Here is a 21,962-nt window from a genome sequence, read left to right as displayed (position 1 = left end):
TCTTAGGTTCCTCATCTGTGAAATCAACTAATATGTGTTTATTGTTATAAGTCAAAGAGAGAAAATTGAAATGAGGCCTAGGATGCTGATTATATTTTGTTCTTTGAGCCAGGTGATAGTTAAATAGATATGATCACTTTGTGAACACTTAAAACCAAACACCGCATGTTCTCACTCATAGGTGGGAATTGAACAATGAGATCACTTGGACTCTGGTAGGGGAACATCACACACCGGGGCCTATTATGGGGAGGGTCGGGGGGGGAGGGATGGCAATGGGAGTTATACCTGATGTAAATGACGAGTTGATGGGTGCTGACAAGTTGATGGGTGCAGCACACCAACATGGCACTAGTATACATATGTAACAAACCTGCATGTTGTGCACATGTACCCTAGAACTTAAAGTATAATAAAAAAATAAAAAATAAAAAAAATAAAACCTATGAAGAGCAGCTTCTCTGCTCCTGTTTCCTTAGCCTCCCTGCCTCTGTCTCTCACACCCGGGAGTAGCCCATTTCTAGACGGTAACTTGGCTAGCCACATTCTTCTGACACCTGATATCCAAAACATCCCAGAGTACAGAGAATGGAAATGACCTTGAGTGGCCCTTTAGCCCATCCTCTGCCTCTGGGCACCTCGAGTGTATAAGCAGGTTTCTAAACTTACTTGATATTACCATGTAGGCATCACAGCCCATCTAAAGTATAATCTGGTCCAAAAACATCATTGTGAAAGACACTCTACAATGGCCTCTTATAACAGCCTCTTAAAGAAAACTTTAAAACTAAAAGGTGTATAAAGAAACATTGAAAAAAAAGAAAAAAGAAGATGTTCTGGAAGAAAGATACAGAATTCCTCACCAGAGTCCACAGAAACAGCTAGAGAAGCAAGGCTACCTCTTGGGCCCTTGGAGGCCAGAAGTGGGACTCATATTCCCTCCTCCTCTAGTCTGCACCCTCTTTGCCTTCTCGACTAGTGGAGGATATAGCCAGAGGACGTGAGGGGCCTGTGTGATTCCAGCTTACCAACCCCAGAGGAAAGGGCTCTGTCACTCTCACAGGCAAGAACGGTTTAGGATCTAAGTTAAATCAGCAGCTGTGAAATCCTGCCTGCTGATGTGGTGGGATCACTGGCTCCCTAAGTAGGAGGCAGCACTGGGTACTCATCAGAATCTGGTCCCTAGAGACGGAGGACTTGGAACCGAGCATGTCACCTAACCTCTCTGTGGCTAAGTTTATTCATCTGTAAAATTATGGTGATCATGCTACCTACCTACCTCATGCAGTTGCTGAGAGGGTTAAATAAGTTAACGTGTATAAAGTGATCTGAATAGTGCCTGGCACACCTTTAACTGTTAGTTGTTTACTAGTTCTTAAAAGACTCTTTCTTTTTGGTTGTCATGAAGTAGGCAGTTCCCAAGTCCAAATTCACACTCTGAAATTGTCATCATGCTAGAATAAATACTGTTATTTATTACACAGTATTAAGAGGCCATCAGACTCTTATCAAATATCCTACTGGGTTATATAGCTATTTTATTCATTAGGCAGAAAGCACAAATTGTGAAACTTACATGTTATAAACTGCATAAAAACACAAACTTACTTAGACCGAGACCTCTATAAAAGTGTTTAATAAAATAATCTATGCATATCAAATAATTTCTGGCAGATGTATGAAAAAAGAAAGATTTATTAAATAATCTTTTTGCGTCATTGCTACCCACGGTCTCTACTTGAATTTTGTTATTTTTTTCTTCCAGCTATTTCTCTATATTCTAGTGGAATTTTAACCTAATTATAACCATTCTATGTGTCATCATTTCCCAAAACTCTCTCCCACAGAACACAAATGTTCAAAGATGGTAATAGATGTTGGTTGGATAAAGGACTCCAGGGTAAAATAAGTTCAAGAAGCAATAGGTTAAGCCGCAGCACTTCTCAGAACCTTCAGTGCTGATGAGCATCATGAAGTCTTGAGAGGGGCATGTGATACCAGCTATTTCCAAATATATTAGACATGGGAATAGTGTTCCATAAAACATGCTTGGAAAAATGCTACTCTACAATTTTGTATTCTTCTCATCATAAGCATTTCTATATTTTTTCATAAACTTCCTTCACATCTATATCAGTCCATTCTCACACTGCTAATAAAGACATATCCGAGACTGGGTACTTTATAAAGGAAAGAGGTTTAATTGACTCACAATTCAGCATGGCTGGGGAGGCCTCAGGAAACTTACAATCAGGGTGGAAAGGGAAGCAAACACATCCTTCTTCATATGGCGGCAAGAAGGAGAAGTGCTGAGCAAAGAGGGAAAAGCCCCCTATAAAATAATTAGATCTTGTGAGAACTCACTCAGTATCTCGAAAACAGCAGCATGGGGGTAACCACCTGCGTGATTTAATTACCTCCCACCAAGTCCCTCCCACGACAAGTGGGGATTATGGGAACTACAATCCAAGATGAGATTTGGGTGGGGACACAGCCAAACTGTATCAACATCCTTTTAAATCTCTGCATAATAATCTACTAAGAAGATATGCCATTAGTTATTTAACCATTCCACTATACTTAGATATTTCAATTAATTTCAACTTTTGGCTAATATAAATAAAACTGCAGCTAACATCTTTTGGCATCATAGGTTTAAAAAAAAAGACGTGTTTAGGTTTGATTTCTTAAGACAGACTCCCAGAAGAATTACTGGGTCAAAGGGTACAAATGTTTTAAGTTCTTGGGACATGATGCCAATTTGTTTTTCAGGAAGTCCACGTCCATTTTCACTACCTGGCAGCATGTGACAGAGCCCACATGACACACCCAGAGCGAGGCAAGTGGCCAGAAGCCTAAGAGTGGGGCCGCTGATGGATACATTCAGCAGCCTGTGCAGCTGTCAGAGCAAGTGCCAACCCTCTCCTCTCTTTCACCTGCATCTCTCTCCCTCAGTTCTTAAAACACACACTCATCAGGGGCTCCAGTTTGTGCAATTTCTGAGCTAATCCCACAGAGTAAAGTACACACCAGTGTCTGCTGTCACTAAATCTACAGGACACAAAAAGAGGTCCTGCTCCCAGTGGAGTGCTGGTAAATGTTTAACACCCAGCAAACCAAGGGGGAAAACACCCCTATTTGTAGCATTTGCCACTTCCTGTGGTGTAAATACTCTCATCACAGCTGGTTTCTAGCTAACAACTTACCAGCATAATGTCACAGAACTTGGAACTGGACAGACATGTGCATAACAGGCTCTTGTAAGCCAGCCTCAGAAATCACTGCCTGTTTGTCTCTGGTCCATTGAATTTTTCTCTCTTCTCCTCCATACTTGACTCCCCACCCCATATGAATTCTCCTCCACATCTGACCACACGCAGGATCCAGAATAGCAGAGGCCTGCTCTGGGTGCTCCCACATCCCTGAACCACAATACTGTCACACTCATATGACACTTGGGCTTCAGCTTGATTCACTAGAGAGGTCAGTGGGATTGAAATGCCAAGTACCATCGCCCACAGACAACTTAACCCTGTGGCATCAACTCAGGCTGCCCTGTTGTGCAGCTGTTCCCCCTCCTCCAGCCTCTCTGTTCTCACTACAGAGTCTTAGACTCTCTTACCTCCCCTGCTCGCTGGCTCCTCACCTTCCACTCCACTTTGAGATTTACCAAGCTCCTGACCTTTCCTTTGCCTCCAGTTTCCCAGCCAGCATTTACCCCATGGATCTGATGACAAATTCCATTTTCATATGAGTGAACAAAATTGGGTGAGATTTTAAAATTACTCTTTTTCTCTCTGGCTATTCCAGAAAACCCTCTTTGCCAGCCCCCCGAACTCCCATGAACATATATTCACCCACGGAGGATTGAACAGACCTTCCACTCTGTGAGTGAGTGGGCCCTGGTACCCTGCCAGCCCCCCAACCCCAGGACCAGATACTAGTCACTGCATCCTCCATTGAGTATGGTCAGAGATTCTTCCAGACTTGAGACTATTAGATGCCCAAACTGAACTCTTGGTTGGAACATCTTGCTGTGTGTTCCATCCATCTGACTCGATCACCCATGACTTCTATTCCAAAATTACAACTGGGAATCGCTCTGGCCCCTTAAGAAATCCCAGCTGTCACCCAAGCCAAGTCCTGCGGGACAAGTGGAGCCTGCCATTCCTAGTGTCAGGAATCTCCATGAGAAAGCACCCTCCCCACTGCATACACACGATGTTGTTCTGAGTGCGGTTATCTGTCCCTGCGGCTTCCTTTCCCTCCCACAGCCAGTGGGGACAGCCTTATCATTCTCTTGTGTCAGTCTCTGCTGGGAAGAGGAAGCTGGGATTGCAGAAGAGGGCAGAAGCGAAAAATGCAAGAGGAAAAGGAAGAGGAGAAAATGCTACTGCCAAATGGAAAGGAACCATCGAAGGTACTGGGATGACAGAATGTGCTATGGTCTCCAACATTCCATTGGGAGTTGCGGATCCTAAAGAACATAAATGATGTCTTTCACCTAAAAACAGAGAAATCAGCGGATCACTTTTAAGATCCCTACCAGGATCTTAAGATTCCTTTCCAGCTAAGAGCATTGTTGCCCCATCCAAACACATGTACGAAATAGTTAACAGCAATATTCTTGAGTTGAATCAGGGAGGATGCCTCACAGTGTTAAACAGGGAAGCATATGGATCCCCATATTTTTTACCAAAGGCAATCTATTCTAAGCCTGGGCTCAATCTGGAAGTTACTCTTCCCCCAAAATGAGTCGAGCTCAAACACCTTCACCGTATCACAGCATAGGGCACTGTGGTGAATATGGGGCAGCCGGCAGGGAGTAGGCAGAAAGAAACAGAAAGCCAGGATCATTCAAATCCAAATCCCATGGAAAGCAAAGCTGAGAGTCAGGATTCGTCTGGTCAGATTACAGGAAGCCCTTTCCTATGTATCCCAGGTAAAGATTATTCACTTCAAGAAACCTAGAGGATTTACTTAAACAGAGACTGATAACTTTCTGTGGTTAGTAAGGAGGACCTGATGCAAGGAACACCATATCCCAACCAGAACCACTGGAAGAACAAGTACATCTTGTTCATCCTGTGCACAAAACACAGGAGAAAAAAATAGCATAACATGGAAAAGAAAATACAGAGTAAATCATAATAAAAATGACCCCCTCCTCCTCCTCACCCCAGCCACACATGGTTTGGTTAATTCCTTAATGAGGATGGAGTGCAATTAATATCAGAACTCCACAGTATAATTACTGCATATAATTATGCTTGAGTTAACTATAAAGCAAATCATATATAGTTTGCATTCTATAGTGTAAGTTTTCAATTCACCTTTTTGGGAGGAAGCTGGGAGGGATTTTATAATATTTTTCAATAGAAAACACCTCTAGGAATAGATACATCAGACGAATGCCTTTGGACATTTCATTCTAGACTGTGATGCCCAGAATTGCCTAATCTAGCAATCTAGCAGCTGCACAACCTACAGAATTCTGCCTTTAAAGGCTTATTCCTGCCTGGTAGACCAGCCCAGGGAAGGAGCAGCTCACAGGGACACATAAGCGACGACAGGCTAATCCGAACCTGCCTCAGAATTAAGGTCCCCTCATGGTGGCCTGGCTGCTGAGCTCTTGTGCGGCCTCTGCAGGCTGTGTCTGTGTTTCCCTGGCCCTTCACCTCAAAAGCGTGCATGTCCTCAACCTGTGTGTTTCTCTGCTGTCCCAGGCTTTCCACCCCTCCCCAAGGACCTGAATGTTCTTTCCACTCCCTTCCTGGTTCTCAGAGTGTAATCCATTACATTCAATAGAGAAAGGAATACAGCCCTCCAACTGCTCTAAAATGCAAACCACATGTGGTTAATGAAATTGGGCCTCTGTATGATGCACTTTGTGTTTTGTGCAAGTGAATGAGAGAGAGAGAGAGATGAAGAGATCTGAAAGGTGGTCTATAGAAGAATCCTAGAGAATCTGGGTTGGAGAGAGTTAGCCAAATTGCAGGAGACATTTTTCTCGGCTCCCACTTTCTTCCCACTAACCGCCCCCGCCACGCAGGTGCTTATCTTACGTGGGCCCTTTCCGCAGTCTTGGAATATCTGCTCACTCTACCAGGTGCTGCGCTCACTCCCAGCACCACCCTCCCCTCACTCTCACATTCCATTCCCTGGAGTGGCTGCAAGAATCTTTTTCAGGAGCGTAAGCCTTTATCTCAGGTGCGAAGACTGCTTGAAAGCTAAACTAGTTAATTAATGTTGAAGAAACCTCTAATTCGCCCTTATCAACTCAACTGTTGTGGGCCCTTCCTTTCTTTGCCCTCAGACATGCCTCTCCCCTGTCCATCATTGGACTCTTCATCCACGAGCTTTCTTGCCCCAAATCCCTCCTTCCACTCCTGGGCTTCCCACAGCACTGGGTCTGAGTGGCTGCGCCTTTAAGCTCAGATGTCCAGGCCTGCATCTTCTGCTGCTGGTCAGGAACCCAAGCAGTGAACTCCTGACACCTTCCCTCTAGCCTCCTCACCTTTAGAACAGGATCTAAAGATTTGACCTCCTTCAAGAATCTCCCAGGCAAGCAGTGCCCCCTCCCACACCTCAAACTCTGGAGGGAGTCAAGAGGGCTCAGAGGGCAGCCAGGTGCACTGCTCACCTATGCAGCCACCACACCCTCCCCTCCAGCAGCCCCTAGCACCTCCACAAGGACTTACTAGATCCAGAGAAAGGGACAGAACCATCCCTATATGCCCCACAGTACCCCCGCCTCCTGTCCCCGCAGTCAGCCTTCAAAGGCCACCCTTAGCCAGAGTAAGTGACACTAAAAACAACCATCCCCCCGCTTCCACATACACCCGCCCCCGCCTGCCCACTGATAATAATGGGCCAAGACACTTTTATTATCATTATTAATTAGCACTTTCAAGCAATGGAATTAAATCAATATGGTGGACTGAAACTAATTTTAACAAGCCATTGAGATCAATCATTGGGACTTTTATCTACATAAATGCCACTAAACTCAGCTCGTTAGTGTAACATTAGCTGGGAAGAAAAAGAAGGGAGACTGGCGGGGTTTTAATTAGGAAGACATAAACCAAGCCACAATTTTTCTTCTTTGATTTGCTTTTAATCTCGTCTGCAAAGCTCTTCTGGTGCTGCCCAGGCTGATTTTCAGTCCCAGGCCACTTGGGCAGAAAGAGGAGGGGATGAAGTGATGAGAGTCGAGGGGTGAGTGGCCGGAAACACTAAAGATGACCCCTTCCCCAGGGGCACCCCAGCGTGAGTGGGGCCATCGCCCCGCTGATCCTGAGCCCTCAGATCCTCACAGTCAGTGCTGACCACTGCTTCCTTTATATTCACCTTTGTTTAGCATTTATTCATTTATGCATTACATGAAAATTATTTATGTTTATTGATTCATTCCATGAACAACAGATGAGCACTTAATATGTGCCAGGCACCCACTCACTGTTCTCTGAGAATTCAAGTTAAAATGAGCAAGATGTGGTTCTACTCCCACAAAAAACCTGCAGTCTAGTCTTATTCACTCCTAGATTGACAGGCTAAAGAGCAAGGACAATGACTCACCTATCTGTGTGCCCCTCCCCATCTGGCTCTGGGGAAGCCCAGAAATGCTTGAGGTGTGTGGTTAAGAAACCCCCTTCCCTCCCCACCCTTCATTTCTCTCTGTGCTCAGCACCCTGCTCCCTGCTGCCACACCTTCCCTGTTTCGCTGGTACCCAAACCTACCTGCCTCGGGTCTCATAACGTTTTTCCAGCCTGATTCCCTGACAAGCTGTGGCTTCTTATTCTTCAAGACTCCGTTCTAGGGCCACGATGTGGAAGGAGTTGGGTGGCTGGCTGCCCAGACTTCCTCCTGGCTGCCCATTTCTGCCTGTGGAACAGCCATCCCCACGTGTTGCTGTAGTCTTCTGTCTGGTCCTGCTGGCCTCCTGGACCAAGCTGCAAGCACCTGGAAGGCAGGGACTGAACGTGAGCCACATTTCTGTCCTCGACATCTTCTAGGATGCCTGGTGCAGAGCTGGCACTCAATTCAGACCTGTAGACAAACATGGCATCATCTATGTTTACCAAAGACTGGGATAAAACCCCAACTCAGCATCTGAGGTTCACCCTGAGGACTGGAGGTTCTCCAAGTACTTCCTCCCTCTGCCGCTCAGTACAGATCACCTCTTCTAGGTGTGCTGTGCACATTCCAACACCCACCTTCTGGCTCGCCACACTTGCTCTGCTTCCAGTGAGTCTCGCCTTCCTGTATGCTACTCATGTTTCCAGGCCTATCTCAAGCCTTCCTCATCCCCTAATGCAGACTTCTCTAATTCCATGAGCCTTCCTTGTCCTCTTCTTGCTTGGCCACCCATAGGGGCCTTATCACAAACTACCCTCTGCTGCTAGCTATATGCTGCACCCTGACTTTCCCTCTGAATCTGGAATTGAAATCTTCACATGTGGTGCTGCCTATGGGAAGCAAATCAGCCCTCAGCAGAGCAGAGTGCCTGGGGTCAAATTCTAGCTCTAACGCTTATTACATTCACCTCCTTGGGTAAGTTGCTTGACCTTGCTATATCTCTGTTTACTCACCTGTAACATGGGAACAAAACAGCACCTGCTAGGATTACTATAGAAATTAGATGCAATAGTTCACATAAATCATTGTGCCTGCTACTTAGTAGTTGGTCTGTGTGTTGGTCATTATTGCTCTCATGGCTGTAATTGTTAACTACTCTTACCAATTCGTGTACTCTGATTTCATCTCTATCAAGCAAGCTATTGATTATAATTTGGCTTCCCTACAAGAAAAGACCCTGCTGATCTGTCAACAGGAGGTTCAATCTACTTATTAGATGTTTCTCATTAAAAATTCATAAATTGACATTCTAGATTGCATGTATTGGTCTCTTATAAGTTAGCTTTAGATTAAATTAATCCATAAGTCCAGTTCACACTTGTGTATACTAGCAATCAAATTTCTGAGGCTGAGGTCCTAGATCTTGGCAACCAAACCAAGGTAGAGCCAACTTGGGGCTTTGTCTGTGCAGCCAGTGTGGCTTCAGGGGCCATATGTCCTTTAGTCTCATTGTTTCACCTCTGTAAGCAAGTTACTGAAAACCTCCAAGCTTCAGTTTCCTCATCTGTAAAACAAGGAAAATAGAAAAACATCTGCATCCAATGGGTGCAGGTAAGGGTTAGATGAACCAATGAATGGAAAGCAATTGACCATTGCCTTCACAGCTAGGTGCTCAATAAGCATGAACACTAGGCACAATTAATTATTCTGCTGCCTCACCATACTTTTTTTATGCTTACAGTTTAAACAATACTTTCTATTTACAAAACCCTTTCATAGGTGTTATCTTACTTCTCATGACAACCACTCCCACCTAATAATAGAGAAGGAACTAGGAACAAACTAAGTCATTTTCTAAATGGTGGCTGCCAGGGATGGGGGGCAGGGGATGGGGAGATGTTGGTCAAAAGGTACAGAATTTCAGCTAGACAGGTTGAGTAAGTTCTGGAGATCTATTGTACAACATTGTGACTAAAGTTAATAATAATATAGTGTATACTTGAAAATCCCTAAGACAGTAGATCTTAAATATTCACACCAAAGAACAAAAATAACTATATGATGTGTTAGGCATGTAAATTAGCTTGATTACAGTAATTGTTTTACTATGTACACATGTATTGAAGCAACATATTATCTATCATAAATATACAAAATTTTTACTTGTCAATTATACCACAATAAAGCCAGAAAAAATTAAAGTCACTTTGTTAAGATCACAGTTTGTAAGTTATGAGACCAGGACTCACGCCCAGCTCTTCCAGGTCTTTTTCCCCATCTAGTGTCCTCTCTTTATAAAATATCTGCCTATTCAATAAATGAACAGCAACAAAACCTCTCTGTTTTGTTTAATTACACTTTAAAACTAGTTTGAAATTTTGGCATTACTCTAAAGTCCCTTCCATGTCCTGGCATCTGTGGCCTTATTAGTCATACTAACAAGCTATACTAGTTCTAGAGGCCCTGGACTACAAAAAAAAAAAAAAAAAAAAAAAAAAAAAAAAAAAAAAAAAAAAAAAACACCTAACCAATTCACTTGCACTGTGGTGACTGTGAAATGTGGGCCGTGAATCTGAGAACTGACCAGATTTTCCACATCCTTTGGGCTTTTTCTGGGTGCCTCACCATGGGGTAATCCATTACTACAGCATCTCCTGATGAACAGCGAGACAGGTTGTGGGAGGACAGAGGAGCCCCAGGCCCAAAGGGACCATCTGGGATGCCTCCCTTTGTCCTTGCGGCTGCTTGTCTGTCTTGTGTAGTTAGACAAGTTCTCCAGCCACAGAGCTTGGGGGAAAGAAAGTTTACTTCATATTTCATAGTCACAGATCTGGTAGCCTATGTACTGTGAAGTAGCTTAAACTAGAGAATTTCCTTTCTGGAGAGTCCCTACATCTGGCACTCCCCAAAACACATGGTGGATGGTGCAGGCCTTGATGGTAGAATCCTTGAAACAGGTGGGACTGCAGCCCCCCAGTGCTCCAGCAAGCTGTCTAGGCACATAGATCCATGGAAAGTCCCATCATTGCCTTGCAGTTCCAACTTCCATCCCAGCGCTGTATTTTTACTTAGAAACTAGACATTTCAACTTCCCTCAAGACTCAAGACTTCTTCTTGAACCAAATTTCTCACCATCCCAATCCCTTATCATCTCCCGGCCCCAAACAAAAATGTCCTGACTTCTTAGTGTCTAACAGTGAAACCACCATTCTCAGGGTCTCTCAGACTCAAGACCTTGCCATTGTGTTTTCAAATTCCTTCACCATAATTCTCTAAATTCAAAAAAATAGGTGTAGATGTAGACTAGGTAGTAGGTATAGACCTCAGTCATGGCTCTTCTCATCTCAGATTTGGAAATCTACAGCAGTTCCCAAATGTGTCTCCTCAACAATAGGGTCCTTCCTGATCAGTTCTTCTAAATCAGGAGATGGCAAACAGATAGTAAATATTTTAGGCTTTGTGTCTGTACTACAAATATTACAGTCTCTGTTGCAACTACTCAGTCAGGTGTTGCAGTACAATAGCAGACATAAATGAATGTGCGTGACTATAGTCTAATAAAGCTTTATTCACAAAAAGAGGTGGCAGGCTGGATTTGGCCCAGGGGTTGTTATATGCCAACTTCTGTTCTATACTATTCTCGTATTAATCTTAAACACCATAGTCCCTATCATTTTGTAGTGTTTGCATAAGTGTAATTAGGTCCAGAAATAAGACACGAACTCCAGTCTATAGCAGACATTGTTGACACCTTGCCTCATAGTCCTTAGTCCACTGTTGAGTTTACCTGTAGCCTCAGGGTACAGCTCCCAGGAACACTGAGAGCTTCTGAGCTATACCCACACTCTCTGTTTCACTGCCTGAGGACTTTCTCTAGTACCTTGGAAACTGCTCAGCTCCTGTGCAGGGCAGGCCAGAAATAACCAGGGATTCAACACCATCAAGAACACCCCTCACCAACAAGAAATGTGAACTGATGTATACATATTACACTTCCCCATCCCTTAGGAAGACAATTCTACTTTTTAAAAAATTTTTTGGTTTATTTATTTATTTATTTATTTATTTATTTATTTGAGATGGAGTCTGGCTCTGTCACCCAGGCTTGTGGCACGATCTCAGCTCACTGCAACCTCTGCCTCCCAGGTTCAAGCAATTCTCCTGCCTCAGCCTCCTGAGTAACTGGGACTATAGGCACATACCACCATGCCCAGCTAATTTTTTTGTATTTTTAGTAGAGACAGGGTTTCATCATATTGGCCAGGCTCGTCTCAAACTCCTGACCTCGTGATCTGCCCGCCTTGGCCTCCCAAAGTGCTAGGATTACAGGCATGAGCCACCGCACCTGGCCCAGGGCAGTCAATTCTGAGGCACATTCTAGATGGATCCACAGACAGTCCCAGCAGGGTTGAGAATCAATCCCAAAGCAGAAACTTATTGATTCGTGTATCCTCCACAGCCTCTCTTCCACAGCTGTTACATTTTCTCACCCCCTCAGGTGCTTCTTAACAATGAAACCATCATTCTCAGGGTATCTAGGAGATTTGTCTCTGGGTCTGAATTCAGGGTAACTAATCTAAGACCTCTTCTGACTCTTAATCCAGGACTTCTTTTTTCCATGTTAACTTCCTTCGAAGAGTCTACGATGGCACTTTTACTTCTGATAATACAGCAGGCTGAGCATTCTGAAAGTATCTTCTGATCCTAACATTTAGGTACTGGATAAATCATGCAAACACACTTTTAAATACATTTCTGTGTTTTCAAGGAAGTAAGGAAAGTCGACAAGGGCCACATACTTACATACACAAGCAAAGAGTGAGTGAAAACAGGAGTGGTAAGTGATACCGTGGAAGCAAATGTCAACTTGCAAATGTCAACAAACAAATATCAGTACTGTGTGATAGTACTGAGAGTCAACTTGATTGGATTGAAGGATGCAAAGTATTGTTCCTGGGTGGGTCTGTGAGGATGTTGCCAAAGGAGATTAACATTTGAGTCAGTGGACTGGGAAAGGCAGACCCACTCTCAATCTGGGAGGGCACCATCTGCTCAGCTGCCACCATGGCCAGAATAAAAGCAGACAGAAGAACATGGAAAGACGAGACTGCCTAAGTCTTCTGGCCTCTATCTTTTGTGCTGGATGCCTCCTGACCTCAAACATCAGACTTCAAGCTCTTCGGCTTTTGGACTGTTGGACCTACACCAGTGGTTTGCCAGGGGCTTTCAGGCCTTTGGCCACAGACTGAAGGCTGCACTGCCAGCTTCCCTACTTTTGAGGTTTTGGGACTTGGACTGACTTCCTTGCTCCTCAGCCTGCAGACAGCCTATTGTGGGCTTCACCTTGTGATAGTGTGAGTCAACACTCCTTAATAAACTCCCTTTCATATACACATCTATTCTACTAGTCCTGTCCCTAATACAACGTGGTTTTGATGTGAATGGGAAATGGGAGGCCAGGCTTTGGCCTCATGCAAGGTCAAGGAGCTAAACTTACTAAGGCCTCCACATAAATATATGTCTTCATTGAAAGGGCAAACTGAAAAAAGCAGCCTTCTAACAAAGAAAAACTGTCTCTGTGGTAGCTCTAGATGGAAATATATATAAATCGTCTTCCCTTATAATGTGTAACCTAGATCTGTTCTCACTGGGGCATCAGGAGTCTGAATTTGTACTGCTCATATGGAAAAAAAATGCCAATCTGAGAAACTGAAGTCTGTCTGGTTTAATAGTGCTCCCAATTTCAAACAGAAGCAGATTTTTTGAGGGGGAAAATAAAAACCACAAAGTCCTCAAATCAGATCCCACAAATTATGTTCAATCAAACAAGAGCCCAAGTAAAAATTTAAGAAATGAAAAAAGTAACAAGCTAACAGAAGCTAGCATCAGTAGAAATGGCAAACATCAAATTTATGCCCACCAACAGATTTGAATACTGGGTTATCAGAGAGTGAATATAACTAATTATGAAATTATTTAAAGAAAAGAGACAAAATTGGGGAAATGGACAAAGTGCCAGAGAGTATCAAAACATGGCAAGATAAATTTTTTAATTAAAATGAAAAATACAATCATTGAAATTAAAAACTCCAAGAAAGGTTTTAGCATCATTTTAGACACCCTTGAGAAATTTATGAAATGGTAGAGAGCTGACAAGTTATATAGAACTCAGCATAGAGAAGTAGGTGGTAGAAAACAGGAAGGAAGGTGAAGTCAAGAAACATGAAGGATAGAATTAGAATGTATATAACACATATGTAACTGAAGTTACAGAAATAGTGAATGGGATAGAGGCAATATTCAAAGGAATAATTGAAAGAAAAATAATAAGAAATTTCCAAAATTTGTGAAAGATATACATTCATATAAAAAACAGAATTATATGAAGTAGTATAAATAAAATATAATGCATTCCTATAAACTTTGTAGTTAAACTGCAGAAGAGCAATGAAAATAAAATATTTTAAACACACAAAAGACTGATCACCAAAATAAAATGCAAAACAGAAATCAATAACTAGACTAACAACAGACTTCTCGCTTGTGACAATGGAAGTCAGAATATAATGGAATAATATCTTTAATGTGCCAGGAAAAAGTAACTGTCAACTACGGACAGTCTATCCAGAAAATCCACATTTTAAGTTACTATCAGATTAAAAAATAAAATAGTTTACTGCAAAGATATCCTCACTAAGGAATTTAGCAGAAGGTTAGCAATGCAGGAAGAAACTTTGAACAATGAAAATGTAACATATATATAAATCTAACAAATATTGACAAAGTAAAACAAAAGTAATAGTATCTATTTTGTGTATTTAAAAACAAAACAACTGGACAATACTGAAGAGGACGGGGATAATACAAAATAAAGCATTCCAAGATCCTTGTACTTGAGAAAAACATAGTTAAGATACTAACAGATTTTAGACTGTTAAAGTGCACATAATAAAATGTAAATGTTTATCTTTAAATAAATATTAATGGAGTGAATAATTTCCAAACCAGTAAAAGGAAACTAAAATGAACAACAAACAATCCCAAAGAAGGCAAGAAGGGTAGGGGAGAAATAGAACATAGAAAAAGTAAGATTAATAGCCTGAAATAACAAGGGAGAAATTAATCCATATATAATTTAAAATTATATGAAACTTAATATATACATAGTAAAATTAAACCCAAAGGCAAGAGAATAATGAATATATAATTCAGAATAATGATCACTCTTTGGGAATAGGAAACACAGAATTGGATACATATGGAAGAGGAATACAAAAGGAATTCAAAAGTATTGGCTATGTTCTAATTCTTAAGTGGAATAGAGAGCACACAGGTGTTTGCTTTATTCTTCATTTGTTATATTCACATATATAGGTATGTTTGTATAAATGAAATATTTCATTAGAATATTTTAAATTTTAAAAAATATCTGCAGTAGTTCCATGTTGCCCTATGAAGCTTAAACTCATGGGCCTGGCTTTTTAAGTCCTCCCAAAGCTGGGCACACCTTCTTGCTCACTTCTTCCCAGCATGGAACTTTCCCTGTTGTGGGAATTCTCTGTTGTCATTTCTTTGCTCTGCATTTCCACTACTAGACTCACTCACTCACATTTCCAATATTTTATTCATTCTGTTCCCCTCATCTTTCCTTTGATCTACGAAGCAAACTCTATAGTTTCTAGAAAGAAAAAAATAATAAAACATTATTCTCTCTTGGATGAAGAATACCTGAGTTTACCTCGGGGCACAGGTATGTCACAATGATGTGAAATAGTCCCAGGACTAGTGAACTCAGTCAGCTACACACTCTTGGTGTTCATTGTAGGGGGAGAGGGAGAGTCTTGTCCCTCAACTACCCAATAAGCTCCTTGAGAACAAAGACAGTGTCTAAGCTTCTGTTTATCTCTGACTACCTCTTAGCTAGCACTGAAGTCATAAATGCACTCAAACACCCACTGAAGAAACGATGGCCTGAGAAGAATTCTAAATTCTTATGAACAGACCCTGAGAACCTGGATCTTGAGTCTTTCAGTTATATCCATGCACACCTTTCCTACTTCAGCCATTTTTCTTCTTAAGCCTGTTCAAATTGGTTCCTGCTACTTTTTAGCCATACAGTTCTCATTAAGAAATGTGTATCCAAGACTCAAGGCAGCTCAAATTCAAACCTCAACAAAAATGACAAATTATATCACACGCTATGGACCTTCAAAGTTGTTCACAAACAATAAATCTGTGAATGGCAAAGATGTACTGGGTTGAATTAGGTACTCGAGGCCCACAGTTAGGTCTCTGCATGGTCAAAACTGGAATCTAAGTGTCTTGACACTCCGAGGTTCTTCTCACTCGCCCACATGCTCAGTGATATTGCTTTATAGAGGTTATAAGGTTATCTTCTCTCTTGGAACCTCATAAAGAGGTTCCTGATAAGACAGCAGGAGTTTACGCAGAACATGGTGGGAAGAGGCTGTTGTCCTAAAACACTAAATTGGTGGGAGCTGAAAAGAAGAAGGCGAGTGTGAACTTGAGATGGAGGAAGATCTAAAAATTCTTACTATGGCCCACTCCAAGGAGAAAGTGGGAATTATTCTCTGCTAACTCTAGATGTCCATATGGTCCTAATGACCAGATTCTCCATAAACCAATACCTTTTGCCAATAGATAGCTGGAAACCATGGCATTCAATGAAAATTTATTGTCTACTATGTGTCAAGCATTGTCTTAGGCACTAGGGTCATATTAGTAAACAAAATAGATAAAATCTGCCCTTATAGGGTTTACATTCTAGTAAAGAGATACTTGACAATGAAGTAAATAGGTCAAATGTGTGTTTTTTGTTTGTTTGTTTGTTTTGGGGTTTTTTGAGGGTTTTTCTGTTTTTTTTTGTTTGTTTGTTTGTTTGTTTTGAGACAGAATCTCACTCTGTCACCCAGGCTGGAGTGCAGTGGCGTGATCTTGGCTCACTGCAACCTCCACCTCCTGGGTTCAAGTGATTGTCCTGCCTCAGCCTCCCAGGTAACTGGGATTACAGGTGTGCACCACTTCACCTGGCTAATTTTTGTGTTTTTAGCAGAGACAGGGTTTTACCATGTTGGCCAGGCTGGTCTTGAACTCCTGACCTCAGGTGATCCACCCGCCCCAGCCTCCCAAAGTGCTGGGATTCTAAGTGTGAGTCACCGCACCCAGCCCAAATGTGTTTTATATCAAAAGTTGATACATGCTATGGAGAAAAATATGGAAGAAAGGACATTAGCAGTGTTAGTAGGTCAGGGTAGGCAAAGAAGCCTTCCTTAATAAGGCAACACTTGAGCACCAGGCTCAAATAAAAGAAAGAATAAAGAACGAATGCAAAGCAAGTTTACAGTAGCTCCTAGATGGCCCTCTAGGCCTGATTTGTTGGTCTTTTCCTTAAACCAAGATGATAACAAAAAGAAAGGCTGGCAAGGCTCTCTAGCAAGGTAAAGTCACAGGACTGGCAGAACCTGGCATTAGCAGGATAAAATCGTAGCTAGCAAATCCTGCCTCTCAAGAAGTAAACATCAGAGATGAAGGCCTCCAGGGCCAGGACTCCCCACTTTTATAACAGAACTTTAAATTCCTTTGATTCTTTCTCTTTCATATAGATATCACACACTACATAAAACACACACACATACACACACACACACACACCAGTTTTTAATGGAATAGCTGGCAACAAAACACTCCCTCACTCCTTTTGGAAGCTTGGAGGCAAACTCTTAGGATATCTATGATTTCACCAAGTTACTCATGGGGTAAATCTATCAAGGCCAAAGAAATTGGTTGGAAAGTTAAGGGAAGAGCTATTTGAACATAAGCAGCATAACACTCTTCTATTAAATTAGCTAGCCATTCTCAGAGATAAGTCTATTTCTGGAAGTAAGCTAGGTCCCTGTGATGCCCTTAGGAAGATTCAAGGCACTAATGTAACTACAATATCTCACCTCTCATTCATCCTCTGAATCAACATGGGCCTCCTCTTATATATCCTATGGAAAAAGCAAGAGGTTTGGGGGTTAGATATGGGTTCTGGGTTCAAATTATCCCAGCTCTGTGTTTCACAGAAACTTGCTTTTGGCTTAATTTTCTTTTCTTTCTTCACTCACAATCTCCTCCATCTAGCGCATATCCCCAAGAAAAGATCTGGTTTTCTTTAATGTATTATTCAATTAACCTCCTCATGAGACCTCCAAGGGACATTCTGGAGTAACAGTGGATAGCCCTACACTGTTTTCTAAGAGTTTTCTGTTTCTCTGTCTACCCTTCCTTTACACAGCCTTTAAAACCCTGTTCTCCCAAGAAATTCAGCTCTGCCTCAACTTGTATACCATGTTCAGCAAAACAGAAGACTCAATAATTCTACTTCCATATCCTAGCTAATGATGTCCACTCTCCAGGCCATCTCAGGATCCAAGACAGCTGTGGAGCTCAAGCCATCACATCTGTATTCTAGGCCAGGAGGAAAAGAGGCAGCAAGACAAGAAGAGTGCCTCCAAGCTGAACCACCTCCCTTCAAGAAGCCTGCCCAGAAGGCCCACACAATATTTCTACTTACATCTCACTGGCTAACACTTAGTAACAAGACCACACATGGCTGCAAGAGAGACAACAAAAGTGCCTTGTAAAACATGAGGACCTGTTATTACAGAGGAAGGCAAGAACAGATGTTTGGGTGGGCTACAAATGATCTCTACCAAAAGAGTATAACAAAGAGAACAGGCATGGACATGGGAGGTCATCCAGATGTGGATCCCACACAGAATGATGATCCCACACAGAATGAGGATCTCACTTCCTCCTGCTCTCATGGCTTTTCACCTTTGCCCATGCCCACCACCAGCCTGGAGGCTCTTCTGCTCTTCTTTATGCTTTTTTTTTTTGAGATGCAACTAATATGACAACTCCAGGAAATCATCTTTTGCCATCACCCAGTGCCCTACCCCTCAAACCTCTGTGTTTTTGCCTATTATTGTGCTTTTCTCACTTCTTATAATTAGGTCTTTACTGATTTATCAGAATAAGATCCAGAATAAGAATACATCCTTACACTTTATTAAGTGCTAGTAATTTATTTCTATTATTTCCCTTTTTTTGCTTTGTCTTTCCAACTGTCACTTTTCCATATTTTTCTTTCTCTCATTCCCTCGCCTGTTCATTGGATCTAACAGGAACATTTAAAGTAGGTGACCATTGAGCTCCACTGATGGTCTATAAAGTCAAAGAGGATTCTGATCTTGAATCTGTTATATTAAAGGTTCAAAGTTAAATGGGTCATTTAGATCTAAAAAGTCAATACAGCTCCAAGCTATCTTAAGATACTCTTAGGAAACAGCTAATGCTCTAGGAGAATCTGGTCCAAATTAAGCCATTTCAGTGTCCTTGACCCTAAGAAATGACAGAGCTCCCCTTATAGAATACTATGACAAAGAGTGTGGCAAGGCATAAAAACATCTTTTGCAGGGTGTGTGTAGATTTATGTAAGTTGTGTGAGTTCTCGAGTTACATTAAGATAGCTTTTCCTAACTGGGTCTTCGAGATCACACCCCCATGGTTGGGGAAGATTGAGGAACTGGGAAGACTCTAGTCAGAAGGGAGTAGGTGGGATGCAGGCTTCCCTTCCATAAGCCCTTTGTATCCAAAGGTCCCTGTTTGTCTCTCAGCTTCATATCTTGGAGGTGGGCTACAGCAGGGATTGTGGCAGAGGTGGTAAATGCATGGATGAGCTTTCTAGGAGATGGGAGCTAGCTTCAGACATTCCATGAAAAGGGCCAAGAAGCATGAGGGAGAAATCCCCTAAGAGTAAGGCCTAAAGCCACGGAGCGCAAGCCATTTCTTACAAAGCAAATTATCAAACTTATAAACTTTTAGATTGATCTCCCTTTTACAATCTTCTGTTTTTTAGTAAAGACATGTTTAAATGTTCCATATATATCTTTGTAGGCTACACAGTATAGAGAGACATCACAGGTCAACACTTGCCCCAGGGGTTACAAAGAAAAGAATTTCTTCTTTCTCCTTCTCATCCTTCCTGCTCGCAGTAGTATCTGAAATTATAATGCCAAAGAGACAAAATAATTTACTTTTCTATGAAAAGGTAATATTTAAAGTATAAGAAAAATTTTAATTTCCTGCCAAAAAAAAAACTAACCAGGGCAAAATAGGAAACGTCTAACATTTCAGGCTTGGACTCCTGTTCTGCCAAGTACTGAGTGACCCCAAACCAGCCACTTAATGTTCCCAAACCTCAGTTTCCTCAGCTATAAAAGAGAGATCTTAAAATCTACTTCACAGTAATATCATGAAGATTGAAGATTTTAGACTATAAATATAAATTGCATGTCTTGCATTAAGAGTAGATATCAATAAATACTTTTCTGAATTTGGCAGACCCTAGAAGGCAAATATCAGAGATTTATGTTTCTTTCCCAGAGCCAGATACCTTTCCCTCTATCTAAAACAGCAGTTTTCCACTCACTCCACAAGTTAGTTAATTCTCCTAAATGCTTCAAGAAATTGGCATGGTTCACAAAATTACTACCAATAAATTTGTATTGAATCACTAATACTAAAGCACTCCCCCAAGGGTTAGGGAAAAATAGAGTCAGCTAAGTGAAGTTTACTATTCTCTGGAGCTTCCAGTTTATTTGAGGAGACAAGACTAAACCACAGAGATGGTTGGCAAACAATAGCCTTCATTCCAAGTCACTGGATATATCTATGCCATTTACATATTCTGGAGCTGGATGGGGGGAGGACTACAGGGAGGGTCTATGGATCCACTGAGTCCTGTAGGAGATGAATTTGTTCCAACACTTCATTTATCACCTGATCACCAGAAGTTCCCACTTTGATTAGTGGGTCACAGTAGCATTTGGGGTCCCTAACGTCAATTCAGAGCCAATTCAGTATCTAGTAAATCCCTGAAAAGTGAAGATTTCCTTTCCCCCAGTGCACAGTAACCCTAGTATATAGCTAAAGGCACCTTTGGGGAAGACTCAAAGGAATATTTACAGAATATAGTTATAGCAGTGTTGTACATTCTTACTCAAGGGAGCTAGCCTCGCCTTCAATCAAGGGCCTCGGGTCTGTGATCTGGCTTATGCCTGGACATTAATTAGGAAGCTAAGATACTCCACTGTGTGCACTCAAATTAAGCTCCTAGACATCAGCCCTAGAGTATTTCTGTCATGCAAAAGAAGTAATATTGCAATAGGCTGCATATCTATTTCATTCCCAAGAATACAGTAATCAATTAGGTACTGCCAAAGATCCCAGTAGGTCATTCTGCTTACCTCTTTGTCCTTGTTGTCCATTACAGGAATTGTGTTGACCTTGCCTCTAGTGGTTAAGAACTACTCTTAGCCACTAATTTTCCAGGATCCCCATGGAAATCAGGAAACATAACTAGTAGCTGTATCTCCCTGTGTGTACAAAAGAAGTCACCATAACGCTTTTCATAGATGTTGATGCTCCCTGTTACGGTTTGTCTCTATGTCCCCACCCAAATCTCATCTTGAATTGTACTCCCATAATTCCCACATGTTGTGGGAAGGACCCAGCGTAAGATAATTTGAATCACGGGGGTGGTTTTCCCCATACTGTTCTCATAGTAGTGAATAAGTTTCACAACATCTAATGGGTTTATCAGGGGATTCTGCTTTTGCTTCTTTTTCATTTTCTCTTGCTGCCACCATGAAAGAAGTGCCTTTTTCACCTTCTGCAATGATTCTGAGGCCTCCCCAGGCACGCGGAACTGTAAGTCCAATTAAACCTCTTTTTCTTCCCAGTCTTGGGTATATCTTTATCAACAGCAGGAAATGGACTAATATACTCCCATCACTAATACATACTATTTCCCAATTTTTCCTCTTAGAAAAGGTACTATGTTCTAGGGCTTTTTGGTGTATATAAAGGGGATAGGGAAGAAGGGTATACAATTTGCATATGATAATTCCATGCCAATATTCCTATCTTGTCAAGTCTTGGAGTTAATCTTGTACATTGTGCCTCAACCTCACTGAATTCATGAATTCAGGCCATTGTGGAGTCCAAGTTTCAGTCAAGCAATCAGGCAAACTAATTTTCAGAACCACTTCTAGCATTAGATCCACCATCTCTGGTAAGTACACATATAAAATCAGCTTGGCTTGATCCAGTTTTATATTCTGTCCTTTTTGTTCTAACAGCCTTAGAATCCAGTCCCATATGTTTCCCCCATATTTGTGCTGAAAAAAAAATTAGCAACATCTTGCATTTATTTTGAAGTATACTTTTTTTTATTCAGGTCAGACAGAGACAACCAAGGTTGGGGACTTAGAAGCTTGAGAAAAATAAGCATCCCTTTGCAAGGCAGCTGGTCTAG

The sequence above is a fragment of the Rhinopithecus bieti genome, unplaced genomic scaffold (assembly GCF_001698545.2).
Source record: "Rhinopithecus bieti isolate Rb0 unplaced genomic scaffold, ASM169854v2 scaffold_32047, whole genome shotgun sequence".
Taxonomy (NCBI): domain Eukaryota; kingdom Metazoa; phylum Chordata; class Mammalia; order Primates; family Cercopithecidae; genus Rhinopithecus; species Rhinopithecus bieti.
Note: the sequence above shows the minus strand (reverse complement) of the source record.